The sequence below is a fragment of the Lutjanus erythropterus genome, chromosome 4, assembly GCF_056507025.1.
Source record: "Lutjanus erythropterus isolate fLutEry1 chromosome 4, fLutEry1.hap2, whole genome shotgun sequence".
Classification (NCBI taxonomy): domain Eukaryota; kingdom Metazoa; phylum Chordata; class Actinopteri; order Lutjaniformes; family Lutjanidae; genus Lutjanus; species Lutjanus erythropterus.
This window is the reverse complement of record NC_139320.1, coordinates 2,465,227-2,476,192: the sequence shown is the minus strand read 5'-3', so window position 1 is coordinate 2,476,192 and position 10,966 is coordinate 2,465,227.

The window sequence follows — 10,966 nt, the reverse complement described above, 5'->3', positions numbered from 1 at the left end:
GGACTAGGGTTGAGCTGATGGACGATGCCGTCGTCCGTTGTGATGGCTAAAAGTCATTGACCACTGAGTCATTTACTGATGTGAAAGACAGCTGTTGCTGTTGGTCATTGCACTATGTCTCCATTCATTATTTTCTTATCAAACCTTGCGTCTCAGGCAGACTGTTAGTGTGTTTCTTTCATTCATGTTGTTGTTATTTTCACTATTAGCTTCTCAGCTCTAAATTTGTATGCCCCCCCAACAACAATATAATCACCCATCATGATGTCTCACTGTTGACATCATCACATGGTCAACATTTTCTTTTCTGATGTGTGCAGCAGCTTTGAAGTAACTGTGATTTTCTGTGGTTTGAAGTTTCTCTCCTGCACCACTGTTTGTACTTTCAGATATCTGCTTTATTTTACTGTTTTATATTTGCTTTCAGCTGGTAGGAGTCATGTTAAGTTACAGCTGATGAAGACACAGCATTTTACAGCAGTTTGATTCAAGCCAAGCCTGTATTAAGACACATCTTTGAGCAGGTAGCCCAGATGCAAATCCCTGCTGCACTGGTGTGATATCAGACTTAGGCGGCACATCTTCCTGTGTGAAAAAAAAAAAAAACATCAAGCAAATAAGATACAAATAGATTATACAAACCAAGGGAGTGATGATAGACTGTGCCACAATGGCGATCATAGGAAATGTAAAGATAGTGTTATTAACACAAAACCCATGTGCAGAATTTTTTATTTTATTATTTTTTTTTTTTGAACAGCAAAATTCCATTGCAGCGCGGGGGGATAATCTTTCCCAACAGCACAGCAACCTGTCAGTGCTACAGGAGCAAAAACGTGAGCTGCCACGGTTCAGTCACTCTCTTCCTGGGCATGTCCAATTAGCATTAGAGCTATGCAAACATTAGCATTTAATGAATGCTTGGAGCAGTATAGCCACTCAGAGACAGGGTAGGAATGGGTCCTCCTGCAAGGCATATTGGGTAGGCTATCTACCAAGCATCAGTGATATCAAGGAGGTAAGGGTGCCTGTGCAAAGCCCAGAGCAATGTAGGCAGGGCATGACCAGTGGTCTCTAATGTCAAAGTGAGACACTTTGCACTCATGGCCATCCTCCCTGACCTCCTGTGTCACTACTTCAACCACTGCTTCTCAGAGACAACAGTCATTATTCACTCGACCGCTACAGGTGGAGAGACAAGAAGACAATCTAACTTTGATTTAAGTGTTTGACCAAAGGACTGTTGTTTTTCTGGTGAGGACAGTCCTCTAATATGATGCCCAATCTTATAGAGACCTGACCATTAGTTGGCAATGTACTTTGGGGTGTCCAGTTGAACATCAAGTTACCAATTTATTAGGCACACTCAGGTACATCCAATCGAACAGAAATAAATCTCACATTTTTTGTAGCATATCATATTCTATTGATTCAGTTTTCATGGTTAAGGTTGGTTCAATTTGTGGTTAAGATTGGGTTAAGTTATGGTTATGATTATAATCACTGTAGTTTGTGTTAAAGGTCTTTCAGTTGACTTTATGCTTTCTATAAGTACAATCTCATGTTTGTGTGTTAAGTGAGGAGCTTAGTTTAGGCATAAAGACTGGAAGCAGGAGGAAAAGCAGGAGAACAATCGTCTTTACTTCTATCAGAGAAACGTTCTCTTTGTTAGAACACCAAATGACTAACTGCATTTAATTTATGTTTAATTTATGTTACTCTGCTTTAAATATTGAAAAAAATGTTTGCTCAAAACAACATGTATGAATGATGTTCAAGAAAGGAAATTTAATGATTTATGATGACCTTATGACTTGTGTACTTGACTGTAAAATATAAATTTTCTTCTTGATCAATATGCTGAATATTGACAAATAATAATAAGCACACATCTGAGTTGCTGTAGGTTGAGTGTAGGACTAAGAGTTAGCTGGTCACAATCTTAAAGCCCCCCTTTAAAAACTTGCAGCCTGTTGCACCAACTGAACACCACTTAATGTTTGAGCATAAATTGGAGCACTAGCTATTGCATTGTAACTACCTAGTTTTAGTTGAGTACACCATTGTTTTAACTTTTTCATACTACTTGCACTACATTTTAACAAAGTTGACGGTATTAAAAACTTGACACAGAGCGATCATCGTCCAGCTCAGCATTCAGACAGACACTGTTAACTGATGGAAAGTAAGAAATCTACAATATACTGTTGTAAGAAAGTAATATATGCTATCATGTGTGAACTACTGAAAGCAGTTTTCATGTGGATGTCCAGTCAGTGTTGATGGTAAATGTAGTCATTTGAAGTTATAGATTCCTCTGTGCTGCTACACTGATTGAGAAAGCTGAGTTCTTTTGCTCCAAAATCTGTTCTTCCTGCATCCAGTGATGTCACAGTGATATCATTGGTGTTAAGGAAAAACTACAGGCAATTTCAGCTTGAATTCATCTAGTCTTCTCTTCTCTTCTTTCTAGTCCTCCTCCATGTTGTCAGGGTGTGCTAGATGAGTATTTTTGTCATCTAAGACTAGGTTCTGGTGAACAAAGTAATAGCTATAAGATAGGGTGACAATACTTTACACAAATGCAATGCATCCTGGAACATAAAGGCACTGCTGGCATGGCTCAGTGAGCAAAAGAACTGGTTGACCAAGTTTACTTGGTCAACATAGCAGCACTGAGGAATTTATTTATTATTATTTATTATTTTATATTTACTACCAACACTGACAAGACATCCACATGAAGAGTGGCATTTTCCTTGTAATAAATATATGATAATGATAACATTATACAATGTACCTGACCATCTAACATAAACTTATTATTTAGAAATTCAAAGGTTATTTTACAACTGGCTCCAAGATACTGGTTTGTGTTTCTGTTTTTTACTAAGAAGATGTGTGTAACACATAAATACATCAATCGAAACAACATCAACAAAAATCTCTGGAAAAAGATTTCTTACACATAAACAGTTAAATATCAAGAAACTTTACCTCCCTCCCACCCCGTCTCATCTCTCTAACTATTTAATTACTTTTATTATTATTACTTCATCTTTACATTATATGTAACACAATGCAACCTGTTTTACTTAAATAGTTATAGTAGAAGTGCCACACTATGTTCAAACTAAGCTACATTTGATTTGACATGTAGCTGGTGCAACAGACTGCAGCTCCCAGCATCAGGCTGCTCTTATTAACTCTTATTAGCTCTTATTAAGAGTTGCAAATTGATCATGTGACCATATGTAGCAGAAGTTCACTCACTGGTAAAGACAAGGGGATCAAATCTATGTTTAACCTGTGATGTTACAAAATGAAAAGAAAGACGCTCCACTGATTGGTTGAAGCAGCCTGTGTGTTGTTACATGTCAGCTGTCACTATAGAGAATGGAGATGATAAAGATCTATTTAATAAAACATAGTGCACAATTCACCAAATGTTAGAAAGTTGAAGTTAAAGTCAGTAATCTAAACTTTGGCCTCATGAAACATGTTCAGCTTCACCACATTGTTTTGTGCAATGTACTAATGGTGAACTCAGAAACTGTCTTCATTTAAAAGCTCACGAGGAGCACCTGAATGCACCATGAGTTTGGTCTCTGTGAGACTGGGAGCACAGCCCGCTGATGTGCAGATGGATCCTCTGTAAATATTGTGCAGGAGGATCAGGTCCAGGCCAGCAGCCATCAGTCCTCTGAAGGACACATCCTCATAGGCTGAAACCTTCCAAGAAGGTGGAGCCTGGTGTTGGACAGAGCTCCACATTTGGAACTGATTCATAAAGAGGGAACATTATTTTTGGTCTTTTCATTGGTAGTGGATATTTAATTTCACCTCTTGGTTTTGTTTCTACTGGTGCAGAATAAATTACAGAACTACAAGCTTGTCTCCGGAGTCTTTCTTCACCTTTCATGAATTGTAGATCTGCTGTGTGTCCAAAACTTGAGTGGAAGCATGATGGAGGCAGGTATTAGTTACTCCACCCAACATTTATCTTTTCAATATTTTAAACTCTCACACTGTAAAAGATGAATGTGAAAAGTTTGTAGATTTGCATTTCAATCACGCTGATGATAATATTCCAAAGAAAGATCAAAGCTTCATAGAAATCCATCTGTAGGCTCAATATGATCAAGATATTCATCAGTCCACCAACATAAAAAAAATATTTTCAGATTTTGTTTTAGTCCTCACATGCTAAATTGTAGTGGGTCTTTTAAGGAGCATTTCAGAATCCAAAATCAACGAAACACGTTTCCTCTAACCTGTGGTGCTATTTATCCATCTAGTTAGTTTTGGCGTCAGTGACAGAAGCCTGCCTTCCTACAATGGAACTAGATGTCACTCAAAAAAAAAATGCATTCACTCAATATTGTCTCACTTGAGGTTATTCAAGATAATCCACAAAATTTGTGTGCAGGAATAATTTATGCTCTACAAAACTACACCTACCAACAGTATCACCTTACAGGAGGAAGCGTGCATCTACTAATGGACGGGAGGTTAAAGCTCAGGCGAGGAGGACGCCAGTAATGTTTACATCCTGCACTGTTATGAGCACAACCCTCTCATCCATGAGTAGATGCACACTTCCTTCTACATGGTGATATGATTGGTGGGTGAAGCAGTTACCTGAAACTGCTCGCAAGAAAGTGTGTGGATTATCTTGAGTGAGCTGGGCACAATTTGTGGAAAGAGACACTGCTGTTGAGATTTTTAAATGTATGTTTTGACACTTTGAACGCCTCAAGCTGACTGTCATCTAGGTCCATTATATTGGAGACAAGCTGATATCTCCAAAACTCTGCAGCTCACACCAAAACTGTCAAGGTGGATAAATAGCACCACAGGGCAGAGGAAAAATATGTACTTTTGATTTTGGAGTGCACTGTCCCTTTAAATAACAGGAACGTATACATTATATTTAACTCAGCATCTGGGTTCTTTTGGTAGATTCATCAAACTGCTCTCCCCTCCTCACTGCAGCACTTTGACTTCCTTTATTAAACTTCACCAGACATTTTTCATAACCACAATATGAACACAGCAACAGTCAGCACATGACCTCAGGAATCTGTTTCTAATGTTTCTGGGAACACAGTTCAGCACAGTGCTGATGTAAAGGAATATTTATGCAACCACTCATTTCTTCATGCACTCAAGTTTACTGAACACATCTGAGATCATGAATGTAAGTGTGTGTGTGTCTCTCTCTGTGTAAAATAGGCTTAATTTCTTTTCAGACTCCAGGGGGCAAATGAATATGAAAATAAGACAGTGACATGATTCAGCCTCTAGATGGGGATCTTGTCCATGTTGTGATCATTAGAACACTGCTGAAGGGATGAACACTGTTCTCTGACTCCAATCAACTGTCTGTTTACTGTGGTAATGAGATAAGTCTGATATACTGACAGCTGCTGATGTATGTCTCTGCTGCAATACATGAATACAGTCAGCAGTGTGTGTGTGTGTGTGTGTGTGTGTGTGTGTGTGTGTGTGTGTGTGTGTTGTGATGAAGCTGTGCATTGTCTGCAGAATCCTGTTATCATTTTCCTCTTCATTCAAAGTGATATGTTTCAGCTTTTTATTGATCAGAGACACACAAACACGCATGTTGTGTTGTTATATTTAACTTTAATGAAATGATACAACTGACACATTTTAGTAGGAATTTAGTAGAAGGAATTTTTCTTTCTTCTTAACATGAAATTTCTATTTTAAATAATTTAATGACTAGGTGAAGGTTAAAGAGAATACTGAAGGTTTAAAGCGATAGTTCACATAAAAATGAAAATTCAGTCATTATCTGCACACCTTCATGCCCATGAGGGTTTTATTTTGTTAGTCCACAAAACACTGCTGGAGTTTCACAGGAAAACAGTGTTGCAGAATGGTCAGTATAAACAAAATAAAGTGTTTCATTAACATTAAAGCCTGTTAACCTATTCTATTAGAACCCCCAATTAAAAATAAGAACCCAAAAATGAGCATAATATGTCTCCTTTAAACATTCTGGATAGATTGGGATCGTAAATAAAAAAAATTTCAGTCAGGGTTTACTAACGTAAAGTAAGTTGCTGCAGAAATCTGTCCCACTTGACAACTTGTTGTCACCTCCTCTAACTACAGCTGTTGTATTGAGGCAAAACTCATCTCAGACCAGCAAACATACAGCAGTCATATGGAAAGTGGCTGTGCAGGAGGGAGCAGAAGGTGCTGCTTATAAAGCTGACAGCTGAGGCAGCATCTATGTCTGTCATTATTATTTACAGTGTTTCTGTATCTCCAATCCAAAGCTCAGTATATGCTTCTCCTGTTGCTTTCACACAGAATTCAAATGCATAGGGCTACATATCTTCAACTGATACCCATTACTAAGTCTTGGTGTTGAAATGCGGGTTACATTGCTTTTTAATGTTTTCTGAATTACTCTCAACTTGTTCATTATATAAGCACTTTGCAAGTACAAAATATCTGAGCCAGCTGTCACCACCTGTCAAATGACGTTTCATATGTTTGAGTAATCTGGTAGTGTCACAAACAGTTCAGTCTTTTACTAGCTAGGAGCAGCCACAACAACATGTGATTTAAGATTAAAGTAGCGGATGCTGACGATGGATGGATGAGATCCATCTCAGATTCTGTGTGACCCAAGATGATTGCAAGCCCCCCAAAGATTTTTTTTAATACTATTTTGAAGTTCCTAGTAGTGTTCAACCACAACCACATTGTGATCAAAATATGCATGTTTTAGCATCAACATCTATTTTCAAGACTTTCTAAAACCATTTCTCTATATGACTTGACGCAGGATTCCACATGAGGATGTCACTTCATATAAACCCTGAGGTTCAAGGTGCACTGAGTGATTCTGGAGAAAGATAGTTGATTACTGAGTGTCATTCTGAGGTCATCAAATACCAAGCTACCAACCCAGAGTGTTGGTATTTGATGACTTGGGAATAAGACAGCTGAGTGGGAGTTTTCTTTTGAAATCCTGCAGAAGAACATAGATGGAGTTGCCCTTTAAAAAGGGCTGAGGTGAGCATGAGCTTGACAGAAATCATTAAGACTGTTGCAAATGTAGGAGCTATATGCCTGAAATGACCAGCGAGTGAGGACTTGAATGGTTTAGCTCCTGCAGTAATGTGGAGGGAATGGCTGGAGTTGTGTTCTTAATATATGCCAGCTTTTTGGAGGACTTGGTAAAGATGCTTGTGAAACCAGAAGTAAGGTAGCCTTTCTCCCTGTTTCCTTGGCCGCATACCTGGAACTGTATTTGGTCAGAGGCTGCTATAGGCTGACTTAGGCTAGATACAAAATATAGAATGATTATGATGGGTAGATGAAGCTGGTGTGAAATCAGAGAATTCAGACACCATGCAGAGGTCATGATCTATTCTCTCTGTCACTGCCCAAAGCTTGTGATGTTTGGTGAGAGCCTCCATTTCACTACACTGATGTAGGACTTCCCTGAGAGGCTGACTGATGCCCTCATAATTTGAGCACACCCTACAGTCCCCCTTTTTAAAAATGGGATAAAGGAGCATCAAATGGACATCATCCCAAAATCAAAATACATATTTTTTCCCTTACCTGTAGTGCTGTTTATCCATCTAGGTTTCTCCATTGTGAGTTGCAGAGTTTTGGAGATATCGGCTGTAGAGCAGCTTCTCTCCAGCATAATGGGACTAAACGGCACTCACTGGCACTTGTGGTGCTCAAAGCTCCAAAAAAAAACTAAATAAAAAAAATGCATTTTCGTAAATGCAGAAAATTCAAAGCCAGCTTCTCTTTCCAAAAATCTCTTTCAAAATAATCCACAGACCTTGTTGTGAGCAGTTTCATGTAGGAACTATTTTTTTCTGCAGTGGAATCTAACAAACTAACTACACAATCTACTAGAAAGAAAGTAGCTCACAACAAGGTCAGTGGATTATTGAGTAACTGGGTCAAGATTTCTGGAAAGAGACACTGGGATTTATTTTTTCAAATGTTTTATTTTTTGGTGCTTTGAGCACCACAAGCTGAGTGCCATTGAGTTCCATTATATTGGAGAGAAGACAGACTGATATTGGTTGACATCTCCAACCCTCAATAAAAACAAACAAACAAACAGCACTGCAGACGAGGGGAAAATGTATATTTATACATTATCATATTTATCATATGATCACCATGAACACAGTTTGTGTTGTTAGATTACACTGTTTTTGGCTGACTGACAGTTACTGTAATATTCTTACAGAATATATTAGTAAGATGTGTTAATTAACTATAATGTTGAGATAGTAACTATTGGTTGCTGAATGATGCTTGATTGTGATTGGTCCAGAGCTCAACCTCAGTGTACTTTGTCAACACAGCCACAGTGTGTGTGAAGTCAGCCTGTATGTCACCAGCATGTAAATAAAAGCTTCAAGTTACAGTACGTCGTCGTCCAGAATAATTTGTACACATTGTGTAAAACAAGACAGTTATGAAAGTGTTGACATCCTGCCTTTATTTAAATTATGTAGTTTGTGATAAAGATCTTTAAAATTGTATTGTTGCTCTGTGTTATTTTGTACTCCATACCACGATGTGTGGTCTGGAGTAAAATGTGAATTGGAACCTGAATACATGCCCAACATGTCTCCTCCTCATTGGTAAAGGTGACAGAGGACCTCTGGTCCTCCAGGTCTCTCTGCAGTCTGAAATTTTCATTGTTGACCTTTTCCAGCGTAACCTCTCCTGTCTCTGCCTGAATGTCCAATGTCCCAGTCTGAGTGTCTGCATCTTTGATGCTGAGAGTGTAGTACTGCCATGTCATCCTACTGTTGTCTCAGACACATGTAGTTAGGAACATCCAGAATGTATGTCGCTGGAAATAATCAGAAATATATTTCAGGTTTGATTTGAAGGGTGCTGAGATACTATAGCTTAGTTAGATTTGCATCCACTGTCAGGTTTCTGAAGAAACAAAGGAGTCCTGCCCTTTGACATCCAAAACCAGTCCTGAATGTAGTCCACCTGCCCTACATTGCATGCACTTCATCATACTTGACTTCTCAAGTCTTTAAAATCTTTATCTCCAACGTCTTCTGTGTTAAATGTCTCCACTGATGTACTCTTAGGTGATAAAATTGTGTTTTTATTTTTATCTTACAGCTTCAGATGAGGGAACAGCAGTGGTGGATTTATGCTGTCCTCAAAATAAATCAAAAAGGAATTGAGTGTAACCTTTTAAAGGAATAGTTCAGGATTTTTGAAGTGCGTTTGTTTGAGGTACTTATCCATAGTAAGTTTAGTTGGCAGTCGGCTCACTTATGGTCCTGCTGCAGACAGGATCAGCAGAAAAACATATTTTAGCCACATATAAAACAACCTGCCTAAAACATTCAATATCAATTTAACTGTACCTTATATTTAAAATATTTTACCACTTTACCTCACTGTCAACATCCATTTACCTTGGGCTATACTTTTTTCAACCCTTGTACTAGGGCTGCGCAGTTAATCAAAATTTTGTCAAAATCGCAACATGGCTTTCAGCAATTTTCACAGAAGCTGCAATATCTGTTAAAGGCAAAATGTGTGTCAAAAAAAATAAATAAATGACTGAATGTCGTGAGTCAGAGATGTCCTGTCATACACATCAGATACTACAGAAAAAACATCTTTATTTGGTTCAGAGTCCTTCAAAAAAATCACCATAATCATTTTAACATGTTTTTCAATCAAAATAAGAATGATGGAAAAATTATCATTACTTCTAAAATTGTAAGTCATCTCGCAATTGCAATATCACTCAAAATAATTACAATTAGATACTTTTGTAAAACCATTCAGCCTTACCATGTACCTCCATATTCCTGCTCATAAGCACACCTGCCTGTGTCACACACTGTATTAACTCAGACTTACAGAGGTTTATTATATTGTTCACTGTGGAGACACGAGGAAACCTTTATGAACCGGAGGATAGAGAAGAAAAATTATTGCAGATGTAGACTTGGTGGCTTTTCATAATCCTCTTTGGAACTAAACACATCTGTCTGACCAGTATCACTCACCACAACACAGTGAAAATATATATGGTGACTGGGACTAATTTTTGATTTCTTTCTAATCTCACAACTTCATGACTGAACAGCTGATCTGATCTTGATACAGCAAGGTAAAGTGGTGAAAACATTCAAAATATAACGTGCACTTAAAGCTACAACAAGGAGGTTTTAACTCATTATGAAACAGCTTCAGCATAATGCTGATGCCTCTATATGAGCTACATAAGCAAATAAGAACACTGGAGAGAAGATTGGCTATTTCCATGTAGTTATTCTTGATGTCTGCCACTGGGTTGGATTGTCCTTGAAATCAGATGAAACATGCCTGAATTTAAATTTTCCCAGGCAAAGTTACAGTGAGTCATACATTAGCCAGTGAGGATATTTTTATTTGGATCATTTTATTTTTGATGGTATATTTTGTAGTCCTGGCACAGGAACCACTACCACTTTTGTCCACAGGGGGCTCCAAAATCAACATAATGTGAAAACTCCTTGTATTAACTTTAAACTGATATTGATTTTTCAAGTAGGCCTTTTTTATTAGGCTAAAATAGGTTTTAGGTTTTAACTTTCATGCTCCAAACTGGGGACACACCAACCGCCACCTACTGGTTAAGTGCTTCATACAACCACACTTCAATAAAACCAGTTAGTTTAGTTTGACACCTGTGATAGTGTCACCTTCATAAGTATACACAGCGAAAGATTTTAACTTTTTAAAATTAATAAAATTAGTACTTGTTTATAATAATTTTTTTTATTAAGTGTCGACTGTATCCGCTATCTCAGTGGCTGGAATTCACCTCACTGTTTTTTGAAAACACAAGCAAAAAAAAAAAAAAAAAAGAAGCAAAATATTGAACATAAAAATTCACCATTCATTCATTAATTGTCCTGCAGGG